This window comes from Tachypleus tridentatus, chromosome 13 (genome assembly GCF_004210375.1).
Source record: "Tachypleus tridentatus isolate NWPU-2018 chromosome 13, ASM421037v1, whole genome shotgun sequence".
In the NCBI taxonomy this organism is placed as follows: Eukaryota; Metazoa; Arthropoda; class Merostomata; order Xiphosura; family Limulidae; genus Tachypleus; species Tachypleus tridentatus.
Genome location: NC_134837.1, coordinates 196464509 through 196490936, shown reverse-complemented (window position 1 = coordinate 196490936; position 26428 = coordinate 196464509). Strand labels below are relative to the sequence as shown.

The window sequence follows — 26428 nt, the reverse complement described above, 5'->3', positions numbered from 1 at the left end:
TGTCTGCTCATCCTACTGCTGACTATCGTGATGCTTCGACCTTCACTATCGAATCGCAGGTGAAATCGTTCGTATCTCAGTTGAAAATCAAACATAAAAAGATTACAGCAAAAAGCATAAAAGGTTGCCCTTATTAACGATGCTGAGAATGTAGCTTTATTGATATATATACTAAATATACTCCTGGATAAAGCCAGGTGGTTAGAGCACTTGACTCCTAATCTGAGTGTTGCGGGTTCGTATCCCAGTCCTACCAAACATGCTCGCCTTTTCAATTGTGGGGACATTATTTAACACGACAGGCAATTCCAATATTCACTAGTAAAGCGTAGCTCAAGAGTTGACGACGTATGTTATTCATCAAGCTACATCCCTTTCGTTCTTCAATGAGCGTTAGAAACTATATAGATGTGGTAACTTTCATAATGTTTGCTTTCCTTTTTGAGTTTTTCTGTTCTGGAATGATACATTAGATGGGTTTCGTTTTTTTTTTCTGTTTTTGTTAAGCACAAAACAACACAATGGACTATCAGCACTGTGCATACCACGGGTATCATAACCCGACTTTTAATGCAATAAGCCTCCAGATTTTCTGCTGTTCCACTGGGATTTACACTAGAGGAAAGACATTTAACAATACACTCCGCCAAATCTCGGAATATTTTTACCGACATAAAAATGAGATTGACCATCAAGTTTTAACAAGCACGTTTGGTGACGGAATTCGAGCTAGCAATTCGCAGGTTACGAGTCGAGTGCCCTAACCATCAGATCAGGTCTGTTTCGGAATAATAAACTTTTGAACAATACTTTTCCAAAAACTGAGCCTTCGTTACAGTAAGTTTTATATCAAAACACTTAAAAGGTTGATCTCTGGGAGAATGTTGCCCTCTAAACAACTGGCATATTGAACCTCCAGAAACGAAGAACCCTGGCATTCTACTGATAAATCGGAAAAGAACTTTTAAAATCCAAATCTGAAGTGGAATATATGTATATATAAACATGGAGTGGATCCGAAAAAATGAACCTTAGTTCACTCAGCATTCTAAAACACTTTAGAACAATGATGAAAATAAATCCCTAATGAGGGACTAGTAATGCCAAGGGAGCGACAACATGTCTTGATGTGGTTGCTGTCATGTACTGGGAGTTTGGATATTATTCAGTTGTCTTCAATGCCCCACTTCAGAATCTGTTCCAGAGTCAGTGTGCCCGATACAGAAAAACGACTATCCAAGCATGTTTAAAAATTAACAAAAAACAAAGAAATAAAAAAGTTTTTACTTGAAGAATAATCCTTTCTTAACGATGTTTTCTTACTAATTTGTTTAATGTATAAACAATTTTAGTGACTTCGGAAGCAGCAAGTCTGTTACTTTAAATTAGGGCAACACCCTTGACAAATTACATACTGCCAGAAACGCTCTCGGCGTTGTGATTTATCAAGCAAAGTTACGTGTCACCGTGACTGGTCAAATTATGACCGTGGGAAAAACAAGTTCTGTTGAGAGTATGGAATAGTTTTGTTGTTTACGTTATACATAATTGTACCTATGGGAGTTCGAACGAAACGGTAAAAGGTGTGCGCCAATTAATAAATTAAAACATTTGTAATATCAATTAAACTGGAAAACTATTTTAAACTTGGAAATCACACTAAACCAAAAAAACATATATATAAAACTAGGAAACTACTTGGAACTAGAAAACCACGTGAAACAAGAAAGTCATATGAATTTTCAAACTTCTAAAGTGCCTCATGTGAGACAGTGTTTCTTTTATGTACCAGTTTAGGGTTATAATTATTTTTCTTCGGGTTATGGGAAGTGTGACGTACAGCGGTTACTGAAAAAATTTAATGATTTAATATATGCACTTAATATATCACACTTTACAGGTCAGACATGGCGTCGTCTCTCTGTTGCAAGGTGTTGTTATACAAAGGTTTTCAAAGGGCTTGCATATTTTTTTACCTAAGTTGTGTTTAATTACGGTTATTTGGTCGCATTATTTTTGTGTAGTACATTTTGTTTAATTTTGTTAAGGTGATATTGTTCGTATATAGTATAAAAAGTTGTTTAATTTCAGTTTTGTTTCAGTCTTTATTTCCCTTCGTCGTAATAACTTAGACTCATGTGTCTAAACAGCTGACCCCTTCCTCTCGTCTGAAATACACGAGCCCTCACCACTTCCACCGTCCACCCGTATACTGGTAAACAAATCAAATATGTTTATATCAGTACTATTAAATATGAAAAATTCTGAACCCCACAAATTCAAACAGGCCTGTATGTAAATAAACAGTAGTGTATTTTTTTTTTTTCGTTAACTTTCTCATGCGCCCATCGCGACACATTTCGCTTCCCCCAAGGGGTATACCCCAACAGTTTGAGAAACACTATTTTAGAATAATATGTTGGTAGGATGTAAAAACTTGACCTTTGTGTCGCTATGACTATTCATACTTTAACATTAGACGACAGATTGCCTTACACAGACTAAACGTTTATTGTAAAACGAGATAAATTACCTTGTAAAGAAGAAATGTTTCGTGTCTAACGACACAAATTTCCTTATAAAGGACAAACGTTTCGTGTATAACAAGACAGATTACTCTATAAACACCAAACGTTATGTGTATAATAAGACAAATTACCTTAAAAAGACTAAATGTTTCATGCATAACAAAAATATTACCATCTATAGATGGTTTTATATAACAAGACAGATAACTCTATGAAGGCCAAACGTTTCGTGCATGGCAAGATGAATTATCTTGAAGAGGCCAAACGTTTGGTATACGAGAATACATAATTCCTTATACAGGTCAAACGTTTCATCGATGTTGTGTGTGTAATCGTGAAAAACCAAGAAAACAACAACTGGTTTAATCCTTGCGTAACAAGACGCCCAGGAAATTGAGGAATATGGCGTACATACAAATAATGTCCATATTTGATTGAGTTATTACATATGACGTTGTTAAAAGGCCGTAGGAAATATGTATCGTTAGGTTCAGTGAGAATACTTTTATCAAAATACGTCCATATCATTGACTAATGAGTAAAACGTTACTACATTTCATACAAGCATAATCTACGAGTGTCTTATTATAAACAATGCACATTTCGTTACCTTAGAAATCACTGCATGTACTATAATATTACCCGTTGATATGGGTATCACTGAATGTTTAACATAACCAACTTCGTTATCACAAAAATCATTTATTGTGCCGTACTTTTAATCGTTGCTATGGAAGCCATTGGAAGAAACTGATTACTATAAATATCATTTAATGTGTCTATCATAGAGGGTGTTTGGAAAGTCACTGTGCACTTATATATTTATTAACAGACATGTTTCAATATAGAATACAGGAGATAAATATGAATGACAATTATAAACAATGTTGAAAGTGACCCCCGTTGGCATCAATACAGGCCTGGATCTTTCTTATTTTGTTTCTAAACACTGCTATCAGTTGCTGGCTTGAAATAGACTGAATAAAATATGATTACAAAACTGCACAGTGACTTTCCGAACACCCTGTATTTGTATTGGTTGCTATGGAAACTACTGAATGCGTAACAGTGCTACCTTTTTTTTTTTGATAATGTAAATAACTAAAGCAGGTTTATCATGCTTATTTAAATGCTTCATTGTAAACTTTTAACTATATAAACTTTGTTTTAGGCCCACATCGAGAAATCTTTGAGATAAAAGAAAGTAACCCCGAACTGTAATACTCGCGATAAAAATATTCTTAACAGAGAAACGTTCTCCTCTATTGCCAGTCAACAATAAATACTGTTATCTTCAGTTACGGTACAAAGTTTATCTTCATTTTAATTGCATACTAGTGATATAGTCGTATGTTTCGAAATTAATAGAACATTAACAGTCAATGAGAAAAAAAATAGGAGAGAATAGATATTATTAATAAAACAACAAAAAACACGTCGTTTAAGAAAAGAAATAATCCCAAGAAATATAGTGTTACTTAAAAGTATATCTCAACATTTGTTATATTTTGTTGAAACGAAACGAACCAAAGTCGTAGGAATATCTCAGCGTTTCTTTGGGCGATAGACAGTTTATCTTCCGACATTGCTCAATAAAATGGTGGTGTATCCATTAAACTTTGTTTAGACAGCTACAAGGTTAATGTTTTTAAATGGCTAGTTGATAAACAGTGTACCCATTAAACTTTGTTTAGACAGCTACAAGGTTAATGCTTTTATGTGGCTATTTGATAAACAGTGTATCCATTAAACTTTGTTGAGAGAGCTACAAGGTTAATGTTTTTAAATGGCTAGTTGATAAACAATGTACCCATTAAACTTTGTTTAGACACTTACAAGGTTAATGTTTTTAAATGGCTAGTTGATAAACAGTGTATCCATTAAACTTTGTTTAGACAGCTACAAGGTTAATGCTTTTAAGTGGCTAGTTGATAAACAGTGTACCCATTAAACTTTGTTTAGACACTTACAAGGTTAATGTTTTTAAATGGCTAGTTGATAAACAGTGTATCCTTTAAACTTTGTTCAGACAGCTACAAGATTAATGCTTTTAAGTGGCTAGTTGATAAACAGTGTACACATTAAACTATGTTTAGACAGCTACAAGGCTAATGCTTTTATGTGGCTATTTGATAAACAGTGTATCCATTAAACTTTGTTGAGAGAGCTACAAGGTTAATGCGTTTATGTGGCTATTTGATAAACAGTGAATCCATTAAACTTTGTTGAGAAAGCTACAAGGTTAATGTTTTTAAATGGCTAGTTGATAAACAGTGTACCCATTAAACTTTGTTTAGACACTTACAAGGTTAATGTTTTTAAATGGCTAGTTGATAACCAGTGTACACATTAAACTTTGTTTAGACAGCTACAAGGCTAATGCTTTTATGTGGCTATTTGATAAACAGTGTATCCATTAAACTTTGTTGAGAGAGCTACAAGGTTAATGCGTTTATGTGGCTATTTGATAAACAGTGAATCCATTAAACTTTGTTGAGAGAGCTACAAGGTTAATGTTTTTAAATGGCTAGTTGATAAACAGTGTACCCATTAAACTTTGTTGAGAGAGCTACAAGGTTAATGTTTTTAAATGGCTAGTTGATAAACAGTGTATCCATTAAACTTTGTTTAGACAGCTACAAGGTTAATGCTTTTATGTGGCTATTTGATAAACAGTGTATCCATTAAACTTTGTTGAGAGAGCTACAAGGTTAATGTTTTTAAATGGCTAGTTGATAAACAGTGTACCCATTAAACTTTGTTGAGAGAGCTACAAGATTAATGTTTTTAAATGGCTAGTTGATAAACAGTGTATCCATTAAACTTTGTTTAGACACTTACAAGGTTAATGTTTTTAAAAGGCTAGTTGATAAACAGTGTATCCTTTAAACTTTGTTCAGACAGCTACAAGATTAATGCTTTTAAGTGGCTAGTTGATAAACAGTGTACACATTAAACTTTGTTTAGACAGCTACAAGGCTAATGCTTTTATGTGGCTATTTGATAAACAGTGAATCCATTAAACTTTGTTGAGAAAGCTACAAGGTTAATGTTTTTAAATGGCTAGTTGATAAATAGTGTACCCATTAAACTTTGTTTAGACACTTACAAGGTTAATGTTTTTAAATGGCTAGTTGATAAACAGTGTATCCATTAAACTTTGTTTAGACAGCTACAAGGTTAATGCTTTTAAGTGGCTAGTTGATAAACAGTGTACACATCAAACTTTGTTTAGACAGCTACAAGGTTAATGCTTTTATGTGGCTATTTGATAAACAGTGTATCCATTAAACTTTGTTGAGAGAGCTACAAGGTTAATGTTTTTAAATGGCTTGTTGATAAACAGTGTATCCTTTAAACTTTGTTCAGACAGCTACAAGATTAATGCTTTTAAGTGGCTAGTTGATAAACAGTGTACACATTAAACTTTGTTTAGACAGCTACAAGGTTAATGCGTTTATGTGGCTATTTGATAAACAGTGAATCCATTAAACTTTGTTGAGAGAGCTACAAGGTTAATGTTTTTAAATGGCTAGTTGATAAACAGTGTACCCATTAAACTTTGTTGAGAGAGCTACAAGGTTAATGTTTTTAAATGGCTAGTTGATAAACAGTGTATCCATTAAACTTTGTTTAGACAGCTACAAGGTTAATGCTTTTATGTGGCTATTTGATAAACAGTGTATCCATTAAACTTTGTTGAGAGAGCTACAAGGTTAATGTTTTTAAGTGGCTAGTTGATAAACAGTGTACCCATTAAACTTTGTTGAGAGAGCTACAAGGTTAATGTTTTTAAATGGCTAGTTGATAAACAGTGTATCCATTAAACTTTGTTTAGACAGCTACAAGGTTAATGCTTTTATGTGGCTATTTGATAAACAGTGTATCCATTAAACTTTGTTGAGAGAGCTACAAGGTTAATGTTTTTAAATGGCTAGTTGATAAACAGTGTACCCATTAAACTTTGTTGAGAGAGCTACAAGATTAATGTTTTTAAATGGCTAGTTGATAAACAGTGTATCCATTAAACTTTGTTTAGACTGCTACAAAGTCAATGTTTTTAAATATCTAGTTGATAAACAGTGTACCCATTAAACTTTGTTTAGACAGCTACAAGGTCAATGTTTTTAAATGGCTAGTTGATAAACAATGTATTCATGTCATAACTACTAAACCACTAAAATCTGTTTTAATAGATAACGTATCCGTGACATTTTATTTAGATAAAGTTTGGTTATGATCGATCTTTTGATGCATTTTTTATATATGTCTAAAATAATTAGAAATGTTAATTAAGTATCAAAAAATAGATAATGTCCAGAGAAAAAAAGTCGAAGAAGATAAAAATTTGTGGAGTTTTGTCCTTAGTAATCTTCAATTGTTATTACGTGTTTAGAGGAATTTTCTTGCAAACCTTTCAATGTGTTATACTTGTAAACATAAAGTCACTGTGGGATAATGAAGGTGTTCATCACCAGTTAATCTTTGCGTGACACGATTAAGCAAGAAACAGAAAAGGCTGTGATAATGTTGATATGTGGAACCTGTTTAAATAATGTCAGATAAACACAGTTATATCGTGCAGGGTCGTCAGTTGACAATAACAGATTATAATTCTAGAACGTTTGTTTGTGTGTTTTTGTCAATAAAAATGCTCTTGTTTTGATTAACTTGAACTACAAACTGCAGTAAAATTTGCTTGCATTTACTTATCGAAGTAAAAAGCGAGCTACGTTAGACTTAAGGTGTATCTATTGTGCCGTAAGGATGTGCCTGATATATATGCGAAACAACCTTTTCACCAATGCCTGCAGTTTAACATCACACATATTACTTTCTTTAAAGGGCCCATAACTCTTTAGACAACATATAACACATTTTAGAAGACGGCTAAACGTTTAAATGTGAAACGTAATTTCTAAATATTCAACCTTGTTATTTCAAAATTATACATATTTTTTAAACGATTATGTATTTTCCATGAAAATTTGAGTGACCACGTTGTCGTAAATGTGTAGATCTGTATCTGCCTGTTTCTATAAGCATATTTACGTCAACGTTCGTTTCTGAGTCAACGATTGTTTCAATCTATGTACAATTAGGTGGATTTGTGAGCGTCTATTTTTCTATGAGCAAGCTTATGAATTTGTGAATACCACCATCTTCATGTGTAATTTGTGTGGATTTTTAACGTCTGTTTCTAGATACAAAACTAAAGATACATTCTTACGATCGTGTCTCAAGAAATGTAGTAAAATGAACTGAACAGCCAGTCTCTCAGTAAAGACAGCTGAACGTCTGTTCTGATACAGTGTTTATTTTGTTTTTTTACTTGTTCACATGAACACATTTTATTATTTTCTTCTCCGTTAAACTAAAGAAAATGTATTGTTTGTTTTTCGCCTTTAACTAGACGTTCGAAACGATACCATGAATATATAAGATGGTGTACAATAAGGTTCTTTATTTTCAGCAAAAGTTAAGAAAATCAGCTTAAAACCTGTTTATTTGATAGCCTGTTCATTCCGCACTGTTAACGAACCCGACACTCCGGGGAAGATAAAATAAAAATAAAGCTCCAGTTCATTTCGGTCTCTGTCTTGGAGCTAGTCTTCAAGGTCACAGGTTTTTTTACTCTTCTTTGACCAAAGGTAGTTAGTTAAAGAAAATAAAGTTTTGTTCACCTCTACAGAAAGAAAAAAATATACCAAATTGTTTGCTTGCACATAAAATATTTAAAACGTTAATATATTATTTAACATTTCTTAGCAAGTGAAAGTTAAATTACGTTTTCGTTTTTCTGAACAGAAATTAACTCGAGCATCTTTAAAGTGATTTAGTTTAGTTTATTTTGAATTTCGCGCAAAACTACATTAGGGCTATTTGCGTTAACCGTCCCTAATTTAGCAGTGTAAAACTAAAGGGAAGGCAGCTAGCTAGTCATCACCACCCACCGCCAACTCTTGGGCTACTCTTTTACCAACGAATAGTGGGATTGACCATCACACTATAACGCCCCACAGCTGAAAAGGCGAGCATGTTTGGTGTGACGGGGATTCGAGCCCACGACTCTCGGATTACGAGTCGAGTGCCTTAACCACGTGGCCATGCCTTAAAGTGAAGCAATGGGCTGAAGACTTGTTTGTAGTTAAGCGCAAAACTACACGATTGGTGATATCCGTACTCTATTGCTGGTATCTAAACCAGTATTCATAGCTATTATAGATCTTTAGGCTTACCACTTAACTTCCGTGGGGACGATTTGAAGTTCGAAACGGTATCAAGTTGGCACGCCAAATCTCTTGTGCACTGGAGGTGAAAGCATTATGTAACTGATTTATAAACAAGGGGAGTATCAATAATTACTGTAAATATCTTATTCTCTAGCACTAGCAAACCCCTTAAAAATCCATGTTTTAAATTTATGAAGTACGTAGGAAATGGCTCTTAGTTTGATTATGGTGTTACATACACGTGGTCTGCATATCATAGTAACAGTGGTCATTACTGAAATATAGTTTACTCTAAACAATGACTGCAGTTCTTAGTTCTTTGTATAAACATTCAAAACTGGACAACCTTAACTTCCGTTATATAGTTTTGTATTTATATTGCCGTAAGTATTTTGTGTGGCGCATTGAAATTAATTTGCTTGAATTCTAGAGCAATTCGCTGCTTCATAAACACAATCGATTGTTTTATTATACCATGAATGTCAATATACAGCAGTAAGGTCAGCATCGTGGTTTGGAAAAGATGACTTGAAACTCAACTCAACCCAATTAAAGTCATAAAAGAAATTCAACACTCGACACATTACATTTCAACTTTCCTGCTAAACCATTTCACCTTGGTGGTAAACTGTAGGTTTATAAAGCTTAAATCCTGGTTTCGATACGCGTGGATCACAGATAACTCATTGTACAGTTTTGCTTAACAACAACAACAATAAAACTAAGACATTTGTTCTTCGTTGAAAAAACAAACACTTTTGTCTCATTGCATTTGGATATTTAAACTTTGACAAAATACTTTAAGTGTGTTTAAATAAATTATGAGTAACTTATAAAATACGTAATATACCTGTTGCTAACCCTTATTGTTAGCTTGAAAAATCGCAGATATCTTGTAGCCCCCTAGTGGCTCAGCGGTATATCTGCGGACATACAACGCTAAAATCCGGGTTTCGATACCCGTGGTAGGCAGAGCACAGATAGCCCATTGTAACTTTATTCGTGTGTTTTAAAATTTTTCATGATATTTATTACTGAAGCGATTATATTTTTCCATGACTTTATTAATTATATTTAATCGATTTCTCGGCTTTACTAACGTGTTTTAATTTATCAGTTGATTTTAATAACGTGTTTTTTGTTTTGTCATGGCTCTACTTATCAGAAAAAAAAAATTAGAAATGTGTTAATGCACCCTGCACACAATAGACAACAGTTAACGACTTGTCTACTATTTCATATAAGAGAAAAGTAGACGTGGCGTCTTCTCTAGCGAGTTGGTTTTGTTTGCGAGGGTCCACGGCTTACATCCCGTTGTCACAGAAACGCGCCCGGTACTTTGGACCCGTGGATGCACTCTAAAAGTGGCTGTAAATCCTACTATTCGGTTAAACATGGAAACGTCAAGAATTGTCGATAGTTGCTTTCAAACTAACAGTCTTTCCTGTAGTCTCTCAGTTGAATATAAACAGGGATAATGAAAATATGTCTTGTATAGCTTTCCGTTAATATTCAGAAACAAACAAATGTTAAAAAGCTGTTTCGAATTTTCCAGTTGTTACCCTAGTCCTAAATGATGTTTAGACTTTGAGGCTAGTTTGCTTTCATTACGCCCCCTAGTAGCACAATAGCATGTCTGCGGATTTACAACGCTAGAAACGAGGATTTGATACCCTTGGTGGGAAGAGCATAGGTAGCCAGCTCACTGTGCAACTTTGTGCTTAACTAATGTGCACGTGACCGGTTGAAATATCTGGGATAAAACGTCTGTTACACACATTCACACAAACAAAGTTATACTTGCATTTGTTTTTGAGTCCACTGGTGTTGGAATACCTGGGATAAAATATTTGTTACTCCTGGTTCACCCTCGTTGACTGTCCTCTGCTTTCGTTGTGCGCATGGCACTTACTTGAACCATTGTTTGGAATGTAAGTTTTTTATTTATACTATCCGATCTTTCTTGAACACAATAGGTAGCAACGTTTACGACTAAAAAAACGGTAGATGTAGTATCAGCGTTTGTGTTCTGATAAATTCTAAAAACAAACACAGAAATACCCATTAGAAACTGGAAACGGATTAAATATCGTGGTAATCATTTCAGTTTGTCATGAATATTAAAACAATTTTTAAATATGTGAGTGGTTCCTTATTTCTGCTTTCGAGAGTACACTGACAGAGACGTCCTGCGCAGGTAAAGACGTGTGTTCATTCGCGAACACAAAGTATGTCTAGTAACGCAAGAAGACTGTTAGCTAGAAAGGACCGTAAACAAGGAAGAGAGGGGACGGGCGCGGCACGTTTTTGTCCCTACGATCAAAGAAAGATCAAACAGTGAAGACTACATCAGAATTAAGCTGCTTCCCTTCAACAGTGTGCCTCAATGCCAGACGATGGACCGTAGGAGTTTTTTTCATAGAGAACGGGGGAAACAACTCTGCAATTGTGGGACAGAGAATTATGATGGGAAGGAATTAAAAACCCAGACATTAGGGGATTTCCCATGAAGCCACAATAATAAATTACTGTTTCGTTTAATGTGTGTGTTAGTTAATACCAAAAAATTCAATCTGCTAAAAGCAGGTGACATTTCTTAACGTTTTATCTGTCTTATGTTTATATATATATATATGTATTTAACAAAATTTGAACCTTATGTTTATATGTATATTTATTTAACAGAACTTGATTCATGTTTACACATATTTAACAAAACTTGAATCTTACGTTTATGATTCTTACGCTTCAATATATGTATTTAACAGAACCTTAATCATATGCTTAAATACGTATATTTCATAGAACCTGAATCTTACGTTTAAACACATATATTTAACAAAACCAAAATGTTATGTTTAAATATATATATTCAACAGAAGCTGAACCTTATGTTTAAATATATATATTCAATAGAACCTGAATCTTATGTTTAAACACATATTTAACAAAACCTAAATCCTTTGTTTACCCACTGTTCTTTACTTAATATTTGTTTCAGTATAGATTTTTTTTCCTGAATCACCTTAATGTATATTTGAGTGTTATTCATAGGTACAGAAAGGTACTTAGTTTTTATTAAGTAAATAATCCGAGAGGAAACTGGTACGGTACTTTAGTGACAATCCTAAATGTCTCAACTGATGCTATGTTTGTCCTTTCCTTTATAGTGTAAATATGATGTTATAGTATTCTGGTGACCTACAGTAGTAAAGTACTACGTAGCAAGATAAAAAGATGACAAGTTTCGTAAGTAGACTAAAACATGGTGATCTACAGCAGTAAGACAGTTCGTGAGTAGACTAAAACATGGTGATCTACAGCAGTAAGACAGTTCGTGAGTAGACTAAAACATGGTGATCTACAGCAGTAAGACAGTTCGTGAGTAGACTAAAACATGGTGATCTACAGCAGTAAGACAGTTCGTGACTATACTAAAACATGGTGATCTACAGCAGTAAGACAGTTCGTGAGTAGACTAAAACATGGTGATCTACAGTAGTAAGACAGTTCGTGAGTAGACTAAAACATGGTGATCTACAGCAGTAAGACAGTTCGTGAGTAGACTAAAACATGGTGATCTACAGTAGTAAGACAGTTCGTGAGTAGACTAAAACATGGTGATCTACAGCAGTAAGACAGTTCGTGAGTAGACTAAAACATGGTGATCTGATCTACAGCAGTAAGACAGTTCGTGAGTAGACTAAAACATGGTGATCTACAGCAGTAAGACAGTTCGTGAGTAGACTAAAACATGGTGATCTACAGCAGTAAGACAGTTCGTGACTATAATAAAACATGGTGATCTACAGCAGTAAGACAGTTCGAAAGTAGAGTAAAACATGATGATTTACAGCAATAAGACAGTTCGTGAGTAGACTAAAACATGGTGATCTACAGTAGTAAGACAGTTCGTGAGTAGACTATAACATGGTGATCTACAGCAGTAAGACAGTTCGTAAGTAGAGTAAAACATGGTGATCTACAGCAGTAAGACAGTTCGTAAGTACAGTAAAACATGATGATTTACAGCAATAAGACAGTTCGTGAGTAGACTAAAACATGGTGATCTACAGTAGTAAGACAGTTCGTGAGTAGACTATAACATGGTGATCTACAGCAGTAAGACAGTTCGTAAGTAGAGTAAAACATGGTGATCTACAGTAGTAAGACAGTTCGTGACTATACTAAAACATGGTGATCTACAGCAGTAAGACAGTTCGTGAGTAGACTATAACAAGGTGATCTACAGCAGTAAGAAGGTTCGTGAGTAGACTATAACATGGTGATCTACAGCAGTAAGACAGTTCGTAAGTAGAGTAAAACATGATGATTTACAGCAATAAGACAGTTTGTGAGTAGACTAAAACATGGTGATCTACAGTAGTAAGACAGTTTGTGACTATACTAAAACATGGTGATCTACAGCAGTAAGACAGTGCGTGAGTAGACTATAACAAGGTGATCTACAGCAGTAAAAAGGTTCGTGAGTAGACTATAACATGGTGATCTACAGCAGTAAGACAGTTCGTAAGTAGAGTAAAACATGATGATTTACAGCAATAAGACAGTTCGTGAGTAGACTAAAACATGGTGATCTACAGTAGTAAGACAGTTCGTGACTATACTAAAACATGGTGATTTACAGCGGTAAGACAGTTCGTGACTATACTAAAACAAGGTGATCTACAGCAGTAAGAAAGTTCGTGAGTAGACTAAAACATGGTAATTTACAGTAGTAAGACAGTTCGTGACTATATTAAAACATGGTGAGCTACAAGAGTAAGACAGTTCGTGACAATACTAAAACATGGTGATCTACACCAACATAACAATATCAGGTCCTTAATCATCATCCTTTTCACTAATTGGTGGTTCCTGTGCGAGATCAGAATCAGAAACAAATTTCTATCCAAATTAAAATTCAAATGTTAATTCAATTTATATTTACCAGTGTCTGCAAGATTTGATCTGAATATCGAGATTTTCTTAAACCCACCTGTCTCGAACAACTTTAAAAATATAACAAAAGTGAATTGTTCGAAATCGCTAAAGTTTTAGAATTAGAAGTTAAGAAATCAAGGAGGAAAAAATGAACTGGAGAAGCGTATTATTGAAACATAATTTTATGATGATTTGTTGTCTGAGGAAGCATCAAAGGAATACTCTAGTATCCCCACTTGAGGATACTATTGGGGCTTGAATGATAAAGATAAGTTAGAGTTCCAACTAAAATTAAAGACACAGATCTTGAAGAAGCTCGTATCAAAGATTAAAAATAAAACGAACGTCTCGAGACCGAGAAAGCTCGTACTGAAGTCAAAAAAGAAATGTAAATTAGACTAAATTCCGATCGAAAAAGGCAAAATAACAACTTTGAACTTATCGATATTTTTATTACCATTCAATAAAAATGAAGTTGATAAATATTTCCAACGTTTTCAGAAGATTGCCCAAAGCATGGAATGGCCCACAGAAAAATAGTCATTATTATTATTATTTATTTTAATTGATAAAGCATAGAAAGTTTATGCCACTCTCTTTTTAAAATAGTGTACAAATTATGATAAAGTTAAAGCAGCTATTCTCAAAGCATACGAGTTAGTTCCTCGACAACTATCATTTCCCAGTTAATTCTATAAATTTAGGTTATATATAAAGTTGTAGGCCAAAAGTTTCGAGGTTATCAGAAGGAATATAATCAAACCTATATGGAATTTATCCTTGGAGAAAAGAGATTTATTTTGTTTGTTTGTTTGTTTGTTTTTTCAATTTCACACAAAGCTACTCGAGGGCTATCTGTGCTAGCCGTCCCTAATTTAGCAGTGTAAGACTAGAAGGAAGGCAGCTAGTCATCACCGCCCACCGCCAACTCTTGGGCTACTATTTTACCAACGAATACTGGGATTAACCGTAACATTATAACGCCCCCACGGCTGAAAGGGCGAGCATGTTTGGCGAGATGGGGATGCGAACCTGCGACCCTCAGAGTACGAGTCGCACGCCTTAACACATTTGGCCATGCCGGACCCGATTTATTTTGACCGATAATGTAATTCTATGTGTATTGGCAACAGTTTCGACAAACTAAGACAATTATGTCTAATTGGGAAATTTAAACATTGTTCACGCGATGACCTCAAAACTCACTTGGACGAAAATAAAGTTGAAAAACTACAGGAAGCAGCTGCTCTTTCCGATGACTACACTTTAACACTTAAAACTAGTTTTCATAAAAAAAGAAATTCCTACTATCTCAGCAAAAACCTGTACCTGTTAAAGCAACTAAAGTTGAGAATTATTCTAAAAATCCAGCTTCTCCAGTTCAAAATATTCTGATAGTTAGAATAAAACTTCATCAAAACCAGCCAAGACCTTTTTGCCATTTTTTTTGTAAAAACCTTATCATTTTTATGTCCGCTTGTTGGTTTGAAAAAGAAAGAAAAAAATCAGACAACGCCCAGTGCGTTTGTGTCCACATATGGACGTAGTTTTACCAGATCATCCAATATTGTTGATTGGGTCACTGATAAAAAGGCTGATGTAGTTAGAGAGGACTTTAGACCCTTTTGTGTGTGTTGGTTCTGTGTCTTTGACAAATGACACTGGTAATCTCATACCCATATGTATTCTACGTGATACTGCGACGACTCAATCATTGTTGTTAGAAGGTGTATTACCTTTAGATTCGAGTTCTGTCACAGATGAATCTGTTATTGCTCAAGCTTTATTAATGTTTCACTTCCTAACATTTGTTTAACATCAGACATCTTTTTATCCTACTTGGATTTTATGAATGATTGTCTTACTGACAATTCTTTGATGAGTGGCAGAGATGGACGTAAGGGATTTGATTCATCTGGTGAAGTACCATTTGCTAAAATCAGATTGATCTATGAACAAAAAATGGATCCACATATCTCATAACTTTTTAAATAAGCACTCCCAAAGAATGAACTGGAGAAAGTTCAAAGTAGTTATTTTTGCAAAAATGATATGCTCTTGAGAAATGGAGACTACCAGATGTGCCAGCTTCAGAGGAGTTGGCTATAGCTTATTAAATCGTTTTTCCCAAAGCATATAGCTCTGAAATATTGAAAATTGTCCAGGAACTCCTCATGGGAGGTCATTTAGGGGCCAAAAGAAGACGTGACAAAATTGTGAGACGTTCCTTTCGGCCAAAAATTGGAAAATATGTTTACTAGATTTATAGAACTTGTCATACCTGTCAAACCTAACCAGAAAATTATGTTCTTTGAAACCTATCCCAGCTTTCAAGAAGCCCTTCAGTTCTGTAAGTGCTGATTTTGTTGTGAATTGTCCAACAAACCTAGTGAAGACAAATCAAAAGTTCTAATGGCGTGAAACATGTCAATCTGCTTTTGAAACGGTCAAATCTTTATCGTGCACTTTCCCTGTGTTAATTAATGACACCTGACTTTGATAAATAAGCCTTTCACATGCCAACGATTTTAGCGCTGGTGCTATTCTGTTACAATCAGACGATAAACGTATTGAACACCCTGTCTGTTATTTTTCTAAAACAGTTAACTGTAATTTAAAAGACTTATTCTACTGTGGAAAAAAAAAACATTGGTTTTAGTGTCAGCTTAAGAACATTTCAATGTAAATGCTTTTGCAGCAGAACAAAAGCAGAAGACTGTTAAATTGGTGTTCATCATTACAAGACTATAATATGAAGATAATCTACGTTAAAGGGAGTGATAAGATTTGTGCTTATGTATTTTCACGTGCTGTATAATGTTATGATCATAAGGTTATTTGTATTGATTACGTTATATACTTCCACAACTTTTTAGGTTATTTGAAAGTGTTGTACGTAACAAAGTAAAGCCAATCATTTGATGACGAGAAACCCACTTCGTGGTTTCGTGTCGATGAATCGGGTGTAACCCCTGTAAAAAGTCCCGGCATGGCCAGGTGGGTTAAGGCGTTTGACTCGTAATCTGAAGGTCGCGGGTTCGAATTCCCGTCACACCAACATTCTCGCCCTTGTAGCCTTGTAGGGACGCTATATAGCGACAGTCAATCCCACTATTCGTTGGTAAAAGAGTATTCCAAGAGTTGGCGGTGGGTGGTGATAACTAACTGCCTTCCCTCTAGTCTTGCATTGCTAAATGAGGGATGTCTAGTGCAGATAGCCCTTGTGTAGCTTTGCGTGAAATTCAAAACAAACCAAACCAAAACAAACCCCTGTAAAATATTTCTGGATAGAACCGATAAAAGTGAACTACGACAATCCGAGATTACTTATTATTTTGTACCCTCAACAACAGAGGTCTGTAAAGATAAGCGATAGTTCTGTACATTCTTGAAAAAGGGGCGGAGTAACACACTAGTATAGTGGCTCGAAATGGCGCTATTTTCTGCCTTGACGCCCCTGCACTAGTCTGTTGTTCATTAACCCAGTTCAGTGTCGGGTTTATTGTAGTAGCCGCGAGCCATTCCGAAACTCAAGTTTCAAGTTCCTGTTCAATTATCTGGTAAACCGAAACGTCCGTCTGGGTGTCCAGGGAGTGATAGAAAAAATAAACACTTCATGGCCATTTGTCTTCCACTCAAAACAATATAAAAGACTGTCTTTCCTTCTCTTCAAAGCGGAAGATTTCTTAACACAAGTAGTTCGAGGGCAATAAACGGAATATTGTTTAGAAATTTACACTTGAAAGGTGTGGTCAACATTACAGTATTAAAAGTGAGTGTACAGTTATTAAAACACCTCAAGACTGACAAAACTTTCAGTATTTAATTGTTCTGTTATTCTTTAACCCAGTTCTTTAATGGGTTTATTGTATTATATAAATTATAGATAACAATATATTGTAAGGTTTATCGTAGTATATAAATTGCAAAGGGCAATGCGTTGTAGGGTTTATTGTATTACATAAATTATAGATAACAATATATTGTAGGGTCTATTGTAGTAGATAAATTGTAGACGATAATATGTTGTAAGGTTTACAGTACATACAGCTCGAGACGTCTTAACCATCACCATGACAACGTCCTCCCGGGCATCTGTAAGTTTTGTACACTAACTCGGGCAAACACGTGTTTTGATTATGTGTATCGTATTTAACATATCTTACATGCATTACAAGTTGTGATATTTCGTTAAGTTACTCTATGACGTTTGTATATTTGAAAATGCATCTGGCGCAACTCGGTGCGTTCACCATCTTGCTTTGTCAGTAGTGGGGATTTTTTATTTTTTTAACCCGTGAGTTGTGCACCGTTAAGTTTAGTCATGCGCAGGGGGACCTAACAGATGTAGCTTAGTTTACATTCACTTCCGCTGCCCTTGTGGCCAGCCCTCTTTCCTGTACACCTATAAGTGAAGGGGACAGAAAAGACAGTTCAATAAACATCTTGTTACAGTCAACCCAAACTAAGAAGTCAGCCATTATTTGCAGATGATTCTGGAAATTACAGGTTAAGCCACATAAGGTTTAATGACAGCTAATGCATGTAAACCTTTCTATCGCTTTATTCTACAGCATTAACCTAATGTTATGAAACGGCGAAACGAACAGTATATTTGGTTCAACATTTATTTAATTTGATTCCGATTTCTGTTTTATTTTTTCGTATATGAATGTTAGGTGAAGTTTAGTTGGTTAAGTTCCTTTGGTACGTGCATGTTACATAAGTTACACTTAGTTCTGTTTCATTGGTCTTGTCTATCACCAACCCTAACCACGTGATTCAGAAATAGATTTTAGCTTTTATAATGCTACAATTTCACACTACTTTTTTCTCAGGGTGAAAGGTACGCCGTTACATGACAGCTGTATTGCATTGTGCTGAAACAAAAGCAATGAAAATTTACGTAAGATATATGCCAAAAATGAGAAGCAAAGCTACAGGGAAATTAAGTATGTGGCCATTATATTTGGAATTAGTAAAAAACATTTGTTTCGCGATTCCTACCTCAATTAAACTCTGTTCGTTATTCCAGAAAATGATAACAAACAGATTACCATAAGAAGAATCTAACTCGTTAGCCGTTAGCAACATATAAGTAAGAGTAAAGTGAGCTTGTGATTGCAATAATTACCCCTCCACCTAAAGGTCTGGTGGTCAGAGCTCTCAACTCGCAGTTCGAACCCTCGTCATCGAACATGTTCGCCCTTTCAGTTGGGGGGGTATTGTAATGTAACAGTTAATCCCACTATTTGTTTGTAAAAGAGTATTCCAAGAGTTGGCGGTAAGTGGTATTGACTAGTTGCCTTCCCTCCAGTCTACCTCTGCTGGATTAGAGACGGTTAGCGCAGATAACCCTAGAGAAGTTTTACGCTGAATTCAAATCCTCATCGCACCAAACATGTTCGCCATTTCAGCCGTGTGGGCATTATAAAGTGACAGTCAATCCCACTATTCGTTGATAAAAGAGTAGCCCAAGAGTTGGCGATGGGTGTTGATGACTAACTGTCTTCCCTCTAGTCTTACACTGCTATATTAGGGACAGCTAGTGCACATAGCCCTCGAGTAGCTTTGCGTAAAATTCCAAACAAACAAAAACAAAAAATCACCAACTGAGTTATAAGTTCACTTTATCTTCCAATGATTCATTCACTTCAGTTTATGTGATGGTTCTTTTGATATACTTCGTTCTTTTTGTAATTGTGGGGATATTCTTTCCTCTGTTCTGAGTATCTGAGTAATTTGTGTCTGTCTCTAAATTGAAACCCTGGATTCACGCTAAACAAGACATTAATAACATTTACGTTATCAAAGTTTAGTGCTATTGCCGATGGGATGATGACCATAATACGGATGGACAATTCGAAGCACAAACAACCCTGCTTAGTAATACGGATGTATATAAAACTTACAAGTCGTTTGCAGCTACGAGGGGTTAGTAGCATTTAATTACAGGATGAGACACGTGATGCGTATCCAGGAGGGTCCACTGGAAACTATAGCCACAATAGTATATGCTGATATCTAGGGTTAGGGATAACACAAGGTCTCTCTTTCGAAGATAAGGAAATATACACTCATTCTCTCGTAAATGTAAGACTTATAAGCATCCTCTATAGGACTGTAGAGTTTCTTGTAAGCAACTTCCTTAACACTTTAGGGTATCTTGTAACCGTAACAAACTTGTAAAGCATTCTATGATTTCCTGCAACCGAACCTCAAGGATGTGCTAAGGTTTCTTGCAACCAACTTGTAGTATATTCTAGAATTTTTTGAAAGTCCTGGCGTATCAACTTCCTTTTGTCAAGGGATTTGGAGCAATTTTCAATTGACCTGAAATTGTCTGATATCACTTGTATATGAAAGCCATTCTGTTGACGAACGAGTGACAAGTTAGTGATGTTTTAAAGTACATGCGCTTGTTTTAACATTTTGACAAATGAAAATTTAGAATCTTTAGAAGGATATTTCGTTGTTCTTTATGTCCTTATACAGGAATTACTCTGCTTGAGAGAAGCCACTCCCTTCCCGCATGCTTCCCCACCGGTTTCTGTGCCAGTTCTTATATTAATGTTTCAGGTGTTGCTAACTATTAAGAAAATGTTGCTTTTTATAATTCTAAAATCTACTTCTTGCATTTAAACAAAAACCAAGTGAAAAGGTACAGCGTCATTGGTTAATAAACAGGAGGAAAAGAGGCCACAAATAGTGGCTTTTAATTATATTAAATGCAAGATAATGTGTGTGGGATAATTTGAATTATGAACTTAGGTTTGATGGGAATAACCTTAACGACGTTATGGAAGAAAATGATCTTGGTGTTCTGGTTGATCAGTCTCTTGAACCATCCAAGCAATGTGGTGTTGATAGTGGTAGAGTAAATAGGATTTTAAGTTATATCTTCAGAAACACTGAATACAAGTTTAAGGACGTTATAGTTTTATTGATTATATCCAATTGTGTCCAGTGTTGGACTCCTTACCTTGAGAGAGACATTGAATTGTTGGAAAGAGTTCAGGTAGCTGGGGTAGGAAGGTTGTAGTAAGAGGACAAGCTAAGATCTGTGAATTGTTTTCTCTTGAAGAACAAAAGAATTTAAGGGGATACGATTGAAATGTCTAAATTTGTTAAAGAAAATTATAGTATTGATGCATCATCTCTTTTTGTACTTTATGGTGAAGTTGGTAGTAGTAGGCAATTTGGCAGAATAGATGTTATTTTCGGTTAAAGATTTGATTTTATTTTTTTTGTTTTTTCTAACGAGGTGTTTGGTCTTTGAAATGGATTACCTTCTGATGTGATAGACGTAATTAATTTAAAGGAGTGTAATAAAAAACTTGGTAAACATTTGACTAAAGACTGGGTTTGATTATTTTATTTTAATTTCAAAGTTTATTTTAGTAGGTTGGGCGGTCTAGAGGGACCAAAAGGACCCTTGTTTTCCTTAAATCCTATGTATATAGTGGATCGGACAGTCTCCCTGATCCAACAAGTCTATTGTTTTCCTTAAATGTTATGATAAAATTATAGGATTTTAAAGTCAATTTCTAGAACATTTTCTAATTCGTTGTAATCATCTTTTAGCTCATTTTAGTGCTTCGTATTACTAACTGCTAGAATATTCTTTGTTCCACCTTCTGGAAGATTATAGGGTTTCTTGTTGTTAACTTCTCGTCGTTTCTTAGGTTTCTGATTGCTAACTCCTAAAACGTGCGAGATAGGGTTTCTTATTGCTATATTTCAAGATTTCTTGTTAACGTCTAGAATATTCCAAGGTTTTTGTGGTTGACTTTTAAAACATCTTAATATTTCTTATTGTTCGCGGTAGCATTATAACGTGACGGTTAATCCCACTATTCAAATGGAGTAGCCTAAGAGTTAGCGATGGGTGATGTTGAATAGTCTATCCATTCAAAATGAGGAATGAATATGCGCAGATTGTCCCTTTGTGGTTTTCTAGAAAATTATGAAACGATCAACATCCTGAACTTTCTCGTAGCAGTGTATAAAACTAATTAAGCTAAGTTCAGCAATGTTCGCGATAGAGAGAAAGATACTGGAATTTCTTCAGTTTAGTATCATTTTTCAAAACAGTAAACAATGCAAAACACTGTTTTGAGTTGTAATGTTTAATAATTTGTAGAGAACCTTGTCACTAACTATCCCAATTATTGTAACAGTTTTACTAACCATCTCTACTGTTGTGACAATCGAACTACTTTTTTGTCGGTTAGTAGATTTTATCATTTTAATAAGTCATCGGGCGCCCAGAAACTTTGACGCAGAAGGTTCCATTGTTTCAGGGGTTGTTGTAAAAACAATAAAATATTCAACAAAATTATTTTTGTACAGTACAAATAAACCTACAGTTAGCGTGATTATATTTTGTGTGCTTGATTTTAGTAAAACAGATTTTTCTGTATACATACATCGAGCTGAAGTGTCGCAGCACACGACTTATTCTGTGCAATCTACGCTAATAATAACTTCCGTTCTTGCACACATAATCTGTAGAATGTACGAATGAGCATATGCCGATAAGTTAGCTTGTCGGTCATTTACCATTAGTCTGTCCATCACACATACCGTGTTCTTCGGTAATAAACACTGAGCACGTGACGTAGGTCTTTCCAACTGCCACGTGCGCACCATCTGTTCCAACCAGTGGGACTACTGTTAGTCCGTACCCGAGATTAAACGTGCGTGACATGTGTGCTACCTCCCTAACTTTCACCCCAACTCTTCTAAAGCTCCTTCCCATGCTTCGGTTATTTGTTGGTGAAAGTTAATTGGGTATTCTAGACTGAGTGTTTACCAAAACTCTAAAACTGTTAATCGTAAATATTAGCCTGACTGATGCTTAATGTGGGTCGGAGGGAAGTTTGGACTCAGAAATACGAGACTGACAACAATATTTTAATAATTATACATAGCCGACACTGTCTTTCCTTTTTCTTTATTAGCAGCATTTTCTGTTAATAAAAAATAACGATATGTGGCCAAACAATGTTTTTCCTTTCACTTTATTAGCAAAGGTTTCTGTCAATAAACTACTAACCATATAACCAACACTGTATTTCCTTTTCCTTCGTTAGTAATATTTTCTGTTAATAAAAATATAACGATATGTGGCCAAACAATGTTTTTCCTTCCACTTTACGAGCAAAGGTTTCTGTCAATAAACTAATGACCATGTATGACCAACACTGTCTTTCCTTTTTCTTCATTAGCAGTGTTTTCTACTAATAAAGTTGCTTTATAGCTAAAGATAATTTTTATGTCGCAGTTTTCGGATGTTTCAATACGTATGTGGTTTCAGAAATACATTATGACGTATTTCTCTCCGTAGGTAAATAGTATGAAACAATATGAGGTTTTGATAGCTGTTATTATTATTTTTTATTTAAAAACATTTGACTATTTGGAATCTTGCCAAATATTGCGACGATGTTGACATGAAATATTAAAAAAAACACTTTATAAGTAAGTACTAAGTTTGGCACCCGGCACAAAACGTTAAATGTGACAAGTATATTGAAGCTCAAAATATAGACATTGGGTTTGGAAGAGCAAAAGATGTTTGTTTAATGGTAGTATTTGGTATGTCAGGATTTGTCTTGAGATGTTTGTTTAATGGTAGTATTTGGTATGTCAGGATTTGTCTTGAGATGTTTGTTTAATGGTAGTATTTGGTATGTCAGGATTTGTCTTGAGATGTTTGTTTAATGGTAGAGGTTGGTATGTCAGGATTTGTTTTGAGATGTTTGTTTAATGGTAGTATTTGGTATGTCAGGATTTATCTTGAGATGTTTGTTTAATGGTAGAGGTTGGTATGTCAGGATTTGTCTTGAGATGTTTGTTTAATGGTAGTATTTGGTATGTCAGGATTTGTCTTGAGATATTTGTTTAATGGTAGAGGTTGGTATGTCAGGATTTGTCTTGAGATGTTTGTTTAATGGTAGTATTTGGTATGTCAGGATTTGTCTTGAGATGTTTGTTTAATGGTAGAGGTTGGTATGTAAGAAATTATCGTGATATGTTTCTGTACTATAATAGAGTTTCTTATGGGATTCTGTGTAGGAGAATTGGTTTGTTATGAGGTTTTTGTGCAGCATGGCAGAGTTTGGTATAGTGTTTTCATGAAGGTTATTGTTATGAGAATAAAAAAATCAGCTGTGCGAAAGAAAAAGATACAGTGATAAAACTTAGTAAATTTTATGTACTCGTTAAGAAAGTGATAATGGAGGATTTGAAGCTGACGGAGGTTCGTAGGCTAAAACGTCCTGGAGAATCCAGTCAAGCGTAAAGACAGTGTCTGGATTTCAAGAAAAAAGATAGTCGAAGAAATTAAAGTCACAGCAATTCTATTCGACGGAATACCTGTTACATCTTCCGATGAAGCCGCGAGGAACTTTTGTTTCTGTTATGCTCAAATTTATTATTGGAAGCTGAAGCCTAAGTAAAGAATGTCAGGATTGATGGTCTAAGATTGGACTCACCGGTCTACAAAGAACTTTGTTAGATTAGAAATTACAGTGTCCTTCTTTCAATTGATACAAATCTCCTTCTTTTACCTCTAAGAAATCGTTTAAAATATAGCAGTGTCCATTTCTACCTGTGTTGAAGTTAATCACGTGTTAAAATGTAGGCTTTTCTCTGCTTCAGGCCTGTAGTAATTCCAAATTCATTAAAGTTTGGAATGTAACAGCTTTCATTCTTTATTTCTGCATTTTTGTTCTAAAAAGTTCTTTGAAGATATTCGTAATTTCCAGACAGTGTAATAGTAAGTATTATGTAGCGTGAATCTAGTAATATCGGGAAGTGATGTGTCGCCAGCAACATTAACATCTATTAATTACCGAAGTATTTGTGAAGCTCGTATAATTTACACTCTTATTGAAATATTCATGAAGTGGAGTAATGGGATTTAAATTACTTTGACTCAAACTTAAATGTCCATATATTAAACTGGTTGAATCTAGATTATTCTGATTCACACTGAATTGTTTATAAACTGATAAAATATAAGGTACTGTTTGGTCGTGTTTTTTCATTTCGCGCAAAGCTACACAAGGACTATCTGCGCTAGCCGTCCCTAATTTAGCAGTGTAAGACTAAGGGAAGGCAGCTAGTCATCCCCACCCACCTCCAACTCTTGGTCAACTCTTTTACCAACGAGTAGTGGGATTAACCGAAATATTATAACGCCCCTAAGGCTGAAAGGGCGAGTCTGTTTGGTGTGACGGGGATTCGAACCCGCTACCCTCAGATTACGAGTCGAACGCCTTTATCCACCGGCCATATATTTAACCGGTTGAAATATTTTTCAATCACAGTGGTTTAATTATATAGTATTTTAAGAGGTTTTTCGAGTAAATTAGAGCATTTTTATCGTGATTAAGCGCTTGATACACACACACGTATATATATGTATTTTTCACCTTTTCGTCATACGTTTCTCCACACCAGCTGTACCGACTATGCTGGTCGTCCAGGTGTTTATAAACAGCTTCTGGCTGTACAACCTTGTTTTTAAAAGAGATCATTATACAGCGGCCCTTAGGTCACGTGGTTGTAAGTACCACATGCTCGTATGTTATTTAGAAGATCCAAACACAAACGAGGGCCTCTCACCCTCAGAAACTTCCACAGAAAATGGAACCGTTTAACTTCAAAGTGCTTGCGTCCCGCAATAAAAACGTCACGTTGTCTGCGTAACGACTAGATCCACGTGCTTATGGAATGCCATTTTGTCCTTTCAAGAAAAAGACAAGCACAAACAGATTCCAGAAAAGAGATGGTTTAGATTTAGTGTTATAACAGAATTCCAAGTAGCATACCGCACTAAAATGAAGGTACAAATAATACCATATTGTGAGGTTTGTGATTTCAAACTGACAAGTCGTTGGCAATATCATATTTAAAACAAGGAAGAGAACTTGTCAATTATAGATTTTAAATTATTTTCTTTGTTTGTTGTTAAGCTATAAAATCGGTGCTGTTATCATCACGGATATCAAAACTCGGTTTTTAGCCTCCAGTCTTATTTCTGAGCCACTGGGGGTAACATTTGAAATGAAGAATGGAAGTACACTTGTTAACAATACATTTAAAATTACGAATGGAAGTAAACATGACGATGTTATATTATATTTAAAATGGTGAAGGGAAGGAAAATTTATACCCCAACGTTTTTCACAATTCATTTGCAATTTTACACAGTTATTTCACTGTCTTATTTGCAATGTATGTAAGAAAACGGAGGTAAATACACAAAATATAGATTACTTAGAACCCAACTAAACGTTCTCTGAGTAAATAGTTATGATATCTTGGTTTGTTTTTGAATTTCGCCCAAAGCTACACGAGAGCTATCTGCGCTAGCCGTCTCTAATTTACCAGTGTAAGACTAAAGAGAAGGCAGCTAGTCATCTCCACCCGCCGCCAATTCTTGGGCTACTCTTTTACCAACGAATAGTGAGATTGACCGTTACATTATAATGTTCCCACGGCTGAAAGGGCGAGCACGTTTGGTGTGACGGGAATTCGAACCTGCAATCCTCATATTGCGAGTGGAGCGCCCTAACCACTTTGCCATGCCTGACCCCGATTTCTTGAAACCCAACTATAAGTTCTAGGAGTAAATGCTTATAATTTTTTGGAACCCAACTAAAAGATCTAAGAGTAGATACTTATGATTTCTTGGAATCCAAGTAAATGTTC

General features: G+C 35.1%; 2 long non-coding RNA genes across 2 annotated transcripts in view; one reads left to right on the top strand and one right to left on the bottom strand.

The window, feature by feature from the left end:
* The window catches only part of LOC143238210 (uncharacterized), a 51071-nt gene that overhangs the window by 11267 nt on the left and 13376 nt on the right, over positions 1-26428 (top strand). The gene's annotated exons all lie outside the window — the stretch shown is intronic.
* On the bottom strand, positions 8017-11100 carry LOC143239245 (uncharacterized). The gene is made up of 2 exons (XR_013021077.1): positions 10566-11100; positions 8017-8214 (listed from the first exon to the last, which is right to left on the bottom strand). It is a non-coding gene; the product is annotated as an uncharacterized LOC143239245 (long non-coding RNA).